Genomic DNA, 12,550 nt, shown 5'->3' on the forward strand with positions numbered 1-12,550 from the left:
TAGGTACATCCTTTTAACACCTATTTATGGGGGGAAGGGGATTGTTAGCAATGGGAACTAGTAACCCCATTGCTAGCAATGTACCATGTTAGGTCGACCTCCACGCGGTTCCCCCTGGAAACCATCGTGTTAAATTCCTGGTGAATTTGTCACGATAGGCTAACTGACCTGACCTCATGCTCATCTTATCATCCTCCACTGGTGCCCCGCCAGCGTAAACCGTTAGCACAGGCGGGAGCACCATTCCATTGTCACCCACAAAAAAAAAAACACCTATTTATGAATAAAAATGTTTGCCTCTTCTGAGGCATCGAGCTAGTGGCCATCGGTAGTAAGAATAAATATGTATATGTATATGTATAAATATGTATAATATGAATCGTGTAAGGAGTAAGGAAACGAACTTTTGGCCGTCGGCAGTAAGCCGGCGTGCTAAACCGCTAGACCATACAGGCCATCAAAGCACTGAAAGCAGTATCCACACCCGTTGCGTGTGGATAAGTTTAAGCGGAAAAACTGCCAGGCAGACATATATATTTCGTTTATATAATTATCGACCACGATTGAAATAAAATACTTATCTTTAAATATGTTGTATTTTTAATAAGTTTAGTTACATGAATTTTAGTTGAAACGTGGTATTATTAGTATAAATATAAATATTATAATGTAGATTACACTTGGTATATACAGTTACAAATATTTATTAAGAAACAACGATAAACCTATAATATATAATTTTACACTGATATGTATAAATAATAATATGAAATGTTATAATGTTATTGAACTGTTTAAAATTTGAAAATAGAATTCGCTAATTATATGCATGTAATGACATATAACACCGAATTCTATTTTCAAATTTTGAATTAGAAATTGATTTTGCTATTAATTATGTCATTAATAAAATAGATGTCATAGACATCACGTATTCTACATATCATCGTCAACCACGACTAATTGCGTTTTGTGTCAATCCAAATTGTCGTTGCGGCAACACTGATGGTAAATCTGTCGTGTTGAGTTCGATTGTCCATTAGAGTTCATTTAACGAACTGTTCTAATTTGCTTGTCCGTACACGGGGTTATTACATGTTTATTATCTGATTCCCAATAACCCGGAAATTCTACTGTCAGGTATCTGGTATAATTATAAGATATCAATTTATGATTATTAAGGTGCATTGAGACTCCATAAAGTATCTGATTACTATATAAATAATATTTCTTCCTAATTAAGTTAATTGGAACTAAATAGTAAATAGATATAGTATAGCTATAATATAGAATATTCAATGAAAATATCTAATATACTATACAATTGATTGTGTAACGGTAATTATAATACGCTCTACAGACAGAAAGGTGTATTCTCAGAAAATATATACACTAGCCACTCGCCAAGGTTTTGCATGGATTTACACTGTAGGTTGGAGGTTACATGTTCTCGTAAGAATTATTCTGAAAGATTTTCTCAAAACCTTAGTGAAAATGGTATCAAAATAAAAAAAAACGAAGTACAGAAGAACGAAAAAGTTTCGAAGAAGTTAGATTAATTAAAAACAGAGGGATAGACGAGAACAGCTACTTTAGTTCATACTACTACAGATAGAGAACAGAACATAATAGTTATACTTATATAACCAATACCAATACTGACATAAATTATAATTAATAGAAATTATTTTTATTCAAATAAATTTAATACAAGGACATTTTATTCTATCACTCATTCGGAACGCAGACACATCACAAGAAAAAATAAATGTTGTTCGAATTACAATTTTAAAAGATTTTTGTATAATGTTTATCCAATACTTGAAAAAGACGTTTTATGAACTTAATATTGTGTATACTATAGGTAATTATTGTTATATAACCACTGTAAACCTACTTAGATAGGATATATACTGATGATGATAATAAAGAAAATAGTTTATTTGGTACATAATAATAATATTACTATTTATTTGGTGTATTACTGAACAGTGAATATAATTACTTCACTAGACGTTACAGTATACAGTATTAAAGCTATACTGAGCAAATGAATATTCGGTTTTGCGTTGTAATTCGACCCAGCATGCGCTGCAACGAAAATGCATTCCCTGTACGTATTCGTTTACCTGAATATTGCTATCAGGAAATAAGTCAATTAACAACCGTACTGTTATTACAGAATATTGAACTAGCATACATACACCGCGTTACCTCTTGATTAATGATACTTAATTATTTTGGTGGAAGCTCCTATAGGATACTTGGATAAATTGACTACGTTATGATGTGGTTAATTCTGCGATTTGGTATTAAGTTTAGAGTATATGAGTCTGGAAGCGATCTCTTTTTACAGATAAGGCCGCCCGTTGTTACCTCTTTGTCTTGTTTATTGTTGTGTTTTTTTACCTTTTTATCCATAATTGTGTAAGTAACTGTATTTTCTGTAAGAGGGACATAAAAGAGTTTCATTAATTTATTATAAAGATTGTTGTACATTATACTATCGAATTACTTTGATTATAGGGCTATATATTTCATCGTACAGTATACGTGGGTAGTATAGTAAGAAGTTGTGTAAGTCTTAAAGTAAGTTGAATGTGGAAAATATTATATGTATTTCTGATAATAAATTTAGTAACATTTTATTACTTCCTGTGGTTGATATGGATTCTAAAAAAATGTTGTCATCAATAAACCAAATTCTGTTTTTTATGAAGAAAGATCCATTGCTACTAAATTTTAAACATTTATTGAAATTTTGTATTTAAAAGTGCAATAAAGAATATATCTAAAGATTTAATATTTCAATTGTTCACGGACATATAAGCGACTAACATCAAAAGCAAAATCGACTGTTTCAGTCCATAAACAATTCTAGTTGAATGTTTTATTCTATGGCTCCTTGGGGATGAATAATCGATCTAGATATGTGTCATCACTGAGAAAGTTTAATTGAAAGAGATAAATGACTAATTGATCGATTGAGTAGATTTTACTAGTTATGGAAGTAGTAATTTTCACCCTGATTTTAGCAGTTTTAAGATAATGGAACAGAAAAAACTGCCGGTAACAAAATATATAAAAAAGCACAGTCCAAGTGGTAAACTTCTCCTTTTTTAAGTCGGTTGAAAAGCATAACAAACAATGTTTCTTAACCTTTATATCTACTCTGCCATTCATTTTAGGGAACTATTTTGTATTTCGAAAACGAGTGAGTAACCTAGATTGAGTCACGTATTTGCTACTTTACAATAAAGCTGTTACTGTTGGGTTTAGTAGGATATTTAGACCGTATCTTTATGGGTTTTTACAATTATCAGACTAAGATCGGGGGCGTGGCCAAATTTATAACCGCATAAACTTTCGTAGCAATGGCTAAGCTGGGAATACCAAATATTGTAGTTTTTGGATATGCATTCCCTTTACAGCGTTGTAAACGTAAAAGGAACGATTGTTGGTGTTATCGCTATATTACTAATTGTATTTAGTTGGAATTTTCGTGGTTTTATTCTAACATTGAACAGTCAGTAAGCACTATTTCTAGTACTAGTACTAGTTTATGTTAGTGACTGTAAGTTTTAACATTCTAACAATAACATTCAAATTAAATTAGAAAATACTAATAGTATTGATAGTGTTTGTATGTTATGATGGATATGGATTAAATTTTAAGCTTTTCTGAGTGCTTTTGATAACAATCTCTATGTATATATTTTTTATTTGTAGATTTACTAGAAGTTTAGAGATATTAAGTTATTTAGATTTCAGATAGGCATAGGTTCTCCGTTCAGTCAGCTTTTAACCTTTCTATCCGAAAACGATATATCTTGGTAACAACAAGAATGTATCCGTAATGTCAGTAATAGGTAATTGGGTAACATTCAAAGACCCTTAATTATATCGTGAAAGGTCATTCGTAGACCGTCCATGTAGCTGTGCCTACAGGACAATGTTGAGACGGTATCGATAAAACATTATCGATTAAAATCAATAAACTTTAGATTATAAAAAATATATATATCGCACTATTTCTGGAAAAAGGAAGTAAGTGATTTTCACCAACTTTTCAGGAGCTTAAAAAAACTGTCCTATATTTTTTGTATGAGTTCTAGAAATAAGTTTCAAAGAGAAAATCGTAGGTCACAGTTGCCTTCAACTACATGTGTCATTTAATTTAGGAACAGCTTCATGTACTTCCAGATAATCTAAAAAAACACGGTTACTTCTGTATTCCACGAAACACAAAGAACATTTGCAGGGGTAACTACAATTATTGCTTTTTTGTTATGTATTTTGAAATATATGAACAAATTTAACTCTACTTACGCCTTTATACTCTCCTATATTTCATTATAATCTAGAGTTGCAAGTATAATTACGTTGTTATTTAACGGAAAATCATTTTTTGTACATCGAGGGAGCAATTTATTTTAGTTTAGTTAGTGTATTTATAAAAATAGCTTTTATAATGCGGAAAGTAACTGAATATTTAATTTGTATCTTGTAATACCTACTTCTTACAGTAAATAGTCCATTATGTGCGTGCATGTAAGTCAAAAGTATAAATATAGGGACAAATTAATTTAGAGAATATGAAAACAAACAGGGTTATTATTAATTTTTTATTATTTTTAAAGAAATGTTTATTGCCTCCATAATCCACTTAATCAAAAAATGTTCAAAATAGTGATATTTTTATTATTTTTATTAACCTTCATTATCCTCAACTTCGGAATTGGACTCTGTGGTAGCAGATTTAGTACTTCAGTTCTTATAAAACGTCTGATAGTGTGGTGGTATGTTTTTATCTTTATATAGATTCATCAAGTCTTTGTATATATTTTAGGTATCGGTAGCGGTGCATCATACTAATGCCTGATTTCAGAAGGCTCGCTGTGTGCAGCTCTTTTTTTCTCATAAGTCTTCCCCTTCTATTTGTCTATTATTTGGTGTCTCATCAGCGAATGCGTATTTTATTTGGAATTTCCCCGGACATTGAGGATCTGCCGAAATCTCTTTAATTTTACTCCAACTCGTGTAGTAAATATATTAGGTCCTAACATATGAAATTTGTAAGGGAGTAACCTAATTACTCCCTTACAAAACGCCAATTTCAGTTGATTTTTCAAAATATAATATATTTATTTAATCAAAATATGGTCCATTGCTATTCATGCACTTTTGCCATTTGATAAGTAGTTTTATTGATCCCTTTACTAAAAAACCATTAGGACGGGAATCGATAAATCGAACTTGAATTTTTTCCCTTGCAAGAAATTATCCAAATTTTGAAAGAAAGCAGCAAGATCCGGGAATTACGGTGGATATATTGGACAATTGAAGCTCTTCTAATTTGGTAACTGTCTGTGGTGTAGCGTTGTCCTGAAGCAGCAGTGGCCTACGGTGATTGACCAGCCTCGGTTGTTTAGCAGCTAGCTTTTCCATCATGGTTTGCAATTACTAACAATACACATCAGCCGTAATATTCTGGCCAGATTTAAGAAAGCTGAAGTGAACAACACTCATCGCAATGGCTGAATCCTAGCAAACTAATCAAATCCTGCCCCAAGCGAAAATTCAAACTCAAAAAAAGTTACTTGTGAGCACTTAGTGGACTAGTGCACTAAATGCTTATATATAATAAGGATTTGGTTAGTTTGCTAGGATTCAGCCATTGCGATGAGTGTTACTGATTATCGTACAAGATCCACTTTTCATCACAATGATCTGATTTAAAATCCCTTCATTATTATGCCGGTTGGCTAATGTAACGCAGCAGTCTACGCACGTTTGTCGATTTGCTCCATTCAATTCATGATCCTTTCAAGCTTTTTTCACCTTCCCAATTTGCTTGAAGTGGATTAAAACAGTTTTGTTACTAACACTGCAGCCTGCAGTTAACTCGGACGTGGTTAGCGATGGATCCGCTTCCACATTAGCCTTTAATTCTTCATTATCAACCTTGGACTCTGGCTGCTCACGGGGCTTGTTTTGCAGATCGAAATTTCCAGAACGAAAACATTGGAACCACTGTGTTTTCTTTTGCGACACCATCGCCATACACATCATTAATTCTTCGAGTCGTTTCTGGACACAAGCGCCACGAAGGAAGTCGGACTATTAAAAAACGCGGTATTTTATGTTTTCCATTTTGTAAACTCAGTGACGTAAAGAAAAAACCAAAGATGGAAAAAACATATGGATTACGGTTTTCGAAAAACAAATGCATGAGTAAATAACTGTACAAATTTGAAATTTGAATTCCTGGCGAAAGAGGAGATATTTGAGATCAAAGTAGCCAGTACGACAAAACACCAATTTCATATGTAAGGACCTAATATTATAGTACCATCTCTGAGAGGCTGGAGTAACATTTTAATAATCTGGGTATTTTCTTAATGCACTATAAGTATAAACGATGCATTTTCGATGCAAATCGGTGTGCTTAACCGCTAGACCACCAAAGCCAAATTGGGACAGGCCTATATCCAACTGTGGATAGACACAAGTTGAAATTATGATGATTAGTACTTTAATAGTTTTCAGAAATCTTAATCTTAATATAATATTCTAAACGCGAAAGTTTGTAAGTATGGATCTTTGTTGCTCTTTCACGCAAAAACTACTGAATGGATTTTTACGAAACTTTACACTAATATAGTTTATGCATCTGAATAACACAGGATATATTTTTTATTGAAATTTAACGCGGGCACAGCTAGTAATTTATAACAAAGTAACGTTTGCGGGACCAGCTAGTATTGTATGTGTACCTATTATGAGCAGTGGGAATTAATATGAATATTATTGCTAGCAATATAAGGTACATGTAGTTCCACGCGGTCCATCCTTGAAACCATCGTTAGTTAATTCCTGTTAGACCTACAATAAGATTCACTGGCAATTGTATATTCGTTTATACATATTTAAAATAGAAGTATTCTTTTTATCTATTGTTTTTATATACACTTCTATCAATTCGCTCTGCTATGGTAAATGTCTAAAAGCAGATCGATTTTTCTATCATTTATTATTACTATTCCTGGCAAATTCATCTGATCTCCTGCTCCTCCTATCATCCATCATTGGTGCCCGTCAGCTTATACAATTAGCTAAAAATAGTTTATTTTTTTACTTAATTTTAATTACATGAACATATTCTTAATTTTTTTTTCTTGTAAATACATGCTGTATTCAAAATTACGCAACATCAGGTATGAAATGTTACGTGTAATAAAGAAGTAACTACAACTAACCTTTACGCATTGTGAAGTTTTGCTGGGGGAAAAGTATGTAACAATAATCACACATAAACTATCAGCTAAAAGTTTCGTAGAAGAAGTAAGTAATTAGAATTACACAATAGTCCTAGATTGTAAGATATAGGAACAAGTATTTAAGTATATTTGCGTTAAACATTTTTTTGTAAATCTTCTTTTAAAATTTACGTAAATACAATTATGACTTTATGAGCGGGATAATTGTAAAGCGAATAAATGCAAATACGCATACCTCTATTTTATGCTGGAATTTTATGTTTTCTAAAGTCGCAAAATTTTAGTATTTTTGCATTTATTCCTTCATTTTTGTCGATAGCTTCATGAGATTTTGACAGAAGGTGTAAACCGTGAAGCTCGCTTTATTTATGTAATAAAACATTTTTGACGCAAGTGTAGTTGCGGCCTTTTTACACGGGATGTATATATATCGTATTTTAAAAAACGTGATCGACTGATTTATTATAATGTTTCATGAGGAAGAGGTAAGGTTAAAGGTATATTTATATTGTTATGTTGACCTTTTTTAAAATGTAGAAGAATATATTAAATAATATGGATCGTGATCGTTTAAAAAAAATAATAATGATTATGTAATTTAACTTATATGTATATATGAATTATAACTCTTATGTTTATGTAAGTTAGAGTAATATATAGTGATACTATCTATACTTAATGTTTATTTAACACTATTAAGTTCTGCTAAGGACAGTATAAACTTTTTGTAAATTCACTGATAAATTGATTCACAAAAGTTCTTAATATTTTAAATTGTCGTTATCGATAGTTTGCATCAAAACATAAGGGACCTACTTATTATATTTTTGTTAATTTGTCAATATTTACTCTTCAGCGATTCTAATAATTATTTTTTAATCTAAACTTTTACATTTCAATTTAGGTATACCATGTGCATGAATGAATAATAAAGATGTGTGTTAGAGCGAGTAATATATATGTAGTTTCCTATCGAAACTATGCCTTAGGTCGCGCGTAGGTCAGGGAAGTCTAGTATTTATTAACATACAATAGCTTATCTATTATTTGACGTTTAAAATAACAGCCATTATTCAATCATGCAGAATAATATTAATATTTTACACTTCATAGTATATATTCATATTGTACAGACGATTTACTTGTTTTACTTATTTCGATGGCTTTGGTGCTACCTATAGCGGTTTAGTATATCTCTCCGATGATCGCGGGTTCGATTCCTCATACGTGCAAACATTTGTATTAATGGGTATGATCGTTTGTATCGGTCCAGTTGTTTTCTATTTTTTATATATGTACTTACAAAAAGAAATCTAAGTATTTATATCAGTTCTCTATAACTATAACACAAATTCTGCTATATGACGTTGTGTTAATTGTACAGGGTTATTTATTTATCTTATTATAGAGCAGGAATTAAACAGTCTTGATGGTAACTGATTAGTGATTATCGCCTCCTACAATACCAGCAGAATTTCAGGTGTGTATAATTACACTACTATGTATACACCAAATACACATACATAGATGGATGGCAATGCTTAAGACTGTAATCCTAGATGTAGTCAGAGGCATTTTATCGGCTGTTGATCAGATATCTGAAACTTGATGAGGTATCTCTGTTCCTGTTGCAAATTCACCGTGACAGACAGGAGGCGAGCTACCCGTCGCTTCTCTAATTAATTAATTAGTTGCTATTACATTTGTCGCTATTGATATTACTGTATAGGATGGCACTTAGTATGATTAAATAATATAATGGCGACAGAGCTTTGCTTAGTATTTACGAGAAGGCGTTACTAAAATAATATATTTTGCTTGGATTTGAAGGTTTATATTCAGTCAGGACTAAAATATTGAAAGATAATAATATTGTCACTTCTAAAAATCTAAGTTTACGTGTCGTCTATAGTTTGTCCACAACGTGTTTTAAATAGATTAATGGCGAACCACTATCCCCCTTTTAATAAAATCGTCGACTATTTACATCACTAAAGGAAGTTAATTAAGTTTCCTCCAGCGGCAATGAAATATAAGTACATTTACGTGAGTGAACTGCAGTAAATAAAATTAAAAACACCGGTGCATCCGTACAGAGAACAATGAATGTACAAACACAATTAGTGATTATAAAGTTCGTTTTGCTCGGGTTTTAATGCACCCGGGTGTTGTTGTGGCGAAAGCTGGTTACGTGAAAATTTTAAGGTTTTACTGGCCACAGGAGTAACTCGATTGCCTCCCGCATGCAGTGTGCTGCTTGGATAATCGTGCATTTAGCAACTGTTTATAAGACTTTGGGTTTGCATCCTGATGGTAAAAATTCTCAATGTGTAAAATTTATCTTAAAAGAATTTCGATTGAAAATAAAAAAAAAAAATTAAAAAAGGATCATCATCATTTATTTAGTAAAGAATGCAGACTTATCGATTTCTTAAATCTCTAGATATTTTTGCTTATTTGGATCCATTCGGGTTTAACTAGGTTTAATGTTCCAAAACATCTAATCCAATTCCAATGTTTTAGCTGGCATCAATTTTACCTTCCTGTCGTGTGATTTCCACGAAACTGCCAAGATACCTTCAGAGTAAAGCAGTCTTCAAAAAAGAAAAAATACCATATTGAAATACTTCTAGCCAAGTATATTCTGTATCAGAGTTCAATTAAATATGGTATGGCCCTCCTAATGAATAATTAAAATATTTGAATGAAACCATCGCATTGATCGTGTCAAATTATTTAATCGTGTCTGCGGTTATAACTTAGCTGAACTGTCAATCAATGATATATTGGCGCAATTAGCATTCCAATTAACATAGTGACATGTTGTATTTATCTATAAATAAACAATTGCAACAAAGAATATAATATGATTGCACAAAACGTCATTTAGATATGCAAATCACATGTCAATCCATGTACAAATGATGTCCGTAACAAAAGCGTGATTGGTTCTACACATTTAATAATTTAGAAATATTCTATCAATGTCAATCAATCAGCGAACTTGATGTCTGTGGACTGGGTTCGTTCGTTTCGGTTAATGTGGATTGATAAGACTGAATTCATTCAACCGTTTAATACATAGTTCTCAATGGCATGCTTACCTTTGTCAAGACCAAGGCTCTTGGTAGACAGGGTTATGAATGAATTTAAATTGATTCAATTTGTAGTGCTTGTTACGTTCGCTGTGATGTTTTAGATTACTTTTTATATAATATATGCTGTTACTCGAGACTTTTTGTGCATTTACAATCATTTGGTATTTCAAAGACAGCGTATGTTCTTCATCGTAATATAATCTATCTTCAAATTAAATTTCATAAAGATCTGTTTAGCAGTAGAGTCGTGAAAAGGTAACAAACAGACATACACCCAGAAGTGTTTCCCGTACAAGTCGTAATAGTATTTGTTTATTTATATACGAATATAAAAATAATTATACTTTTTAATTAGGTAGATGAAGTTAGGATCATTAGATATTTAAATGTTTTACATCACTGTCGACTTTTACCACAAATTTTCTGGAATAATCTACCGAGTGGGAGGTAAGCAATCAAACGGATGCACTTACCAAAAGCACAGGCGATCCCAGGATTTACCGCCAATGATCAACTGTAAAACGAAAGTAGTAATTAGTGTCGAATCAGCAAAGCCAGTATATAATACGTGTATTAAAATATTTTAATATAGGCTATCATTTACAATTTTTTTTTTCGTTTTTATTTATAATACTGAAAGGGCAAGTAACTTGCCTTTATACATGAACAGTACAATGGACATTAGGTTAACAGGTAATGGCCTCGATACTAACACGACTAAGTCATGTCTCCCATCCTTAACTTAACTGCCATATCTTCTACAGAAACATATTTTAAAAAGAAAGCTGGTTGTCGTGTAGGGGAGTTAAAGGTAAAGGTGATATATGATATATTGTGGAATAATATATACGTAAACAGCCCATCTAGTGTAAATAAGAAACATCCAAATCCAACCAAACACCATATATTCATGAATACGAATGTTTATACTTTTAGAGGAATCGAACCCGCGACCATAGAAATAAAGCGACGGGCTAAAGCGCTATGCCATCGAGGCCGTCACTGTTTTGTATTAAACAAAACAGTGACGGCCTCGATGGTAGGTGTAGTGTACTAAGTGCATTGTCTGAATTTCTGATAGCCATGCGTTCGATCTCCGCGGAATACAAACATTTGAAATCATGACCAAAACATTCAATTTGTTTGCATTATTCTATGTTTACCATATCTATGATTATGAATATATATATTTATATGAGCGAACATATAGTTATATTACCTACTTGACTTTTATAAGTACCCGTGGTGGAATAATAATATACGAAATTAATTATGAAATGAATATCGATTATAAATATACAATTTACAATTATAGTGAATGTTTTGGTGTGATAATTAATTTTATTATCGCCGGTTGACAGGATACGGCGAGTATACAGCGTTTATCGATATCTCGTAGAAAAGTGTATTGGTTTACTGTATGATATATATAATCTGATAGATGTGGTTTCATTGGCGTGAAATTATAATGGAACCACAAGTCTTATATTGGATGTAAAAACTACCTGTACATAAATTTACAACCTGTTTCAAAATAAGGTACTTTTATGTAACCTTTAATTTGTCACGTGGCATTTCTTAATTATCACATTTGTTTGTCTAAACTAATTTTGTATCAATACAGCCTATTTTATTAAAAAATAAAAATATTTACAGATATATAATTAGAAAATATTGTCGTTATCTGTCTATTGTAAATAAATTCGAATTATTTTTGATTTGCGGTAGTGTTCATAATTAGTTGCGCTGATTAATTAAAATGTTCCGTGATTAAGTACTTTAATTTTTTTTGTTTAATTATGAAGCCGCCATAAAATACATACAAATAGTTGTACATTCATATTTGTAACACTAATAAGTAAATAGAATAAATATTTTCACCACAACATTACGACAATGGCAAGTCGCCGAATAACACTCGTACTTCCAACTTTGTTTCAGCGCTGATCGCAACTAGCGAGTTGATTACCTTCCGAATACGTAATACGACCCGTCTATCACTACGTACCGACCTACGAAGCCAAAGAAATTACTTTGAACGTTAACACCGGCTTGATTGCTTTCAAAGCGTGTTTCCGGGATTCGCTCCAATAGGACCTGTAGTGTTGCCAATCGCAAACATTTTCGCAACAGAAATACGGGTATGTGATTTTATTTACTCGAACTGAATAA

The 12,550-nt window shown here is 32.0% G+C and overlaps 1 protein-coding gene across 4 annotated transcripts in view; it reads right to left on the minus strand.

Annotated features, from left to right (window-relative positions):
* The window catches only part of LOC131854735 (uncharacterized), a 151,590-nt gene that overhangs the window by 46,390 nt on the left and 92,650 nt on the right, over nt 1–12,550 (minus strand). For 2 of the 4 annotated variants that reach the window (XM_059205878.1, XM_059205877.1), the window contains exon 1: nt 10,852–10,892. The exons of the other annotated variants lie outside the window; for them this stretch is intronic. The gene's annotated coding sequence lies outside the window, so the exon portion shown is untranslated. Of the gene's footprint in view, nt 1–10,851; nt 10,893–12,550 lie in introns of those variants that run through there. 4 annotated transcript variants of the gene reach the window in all.

Source organism: Achroia grisella, unplaced genomic scaffold (assembly GCF_030625045.1).
Source record: "Achroia grisella isolate CSIRO2021 unplaced genomic scaffold, CSIRO_AGI_Agris_v1 utg1245, whole genome shotgun sequence".
Taxonomy (NCBI): Eukaryota; Metazoa; Arthropoda; class Insecta; order Lepidoptera; family Pyralidae; genus Achroia; species Achroia grisella.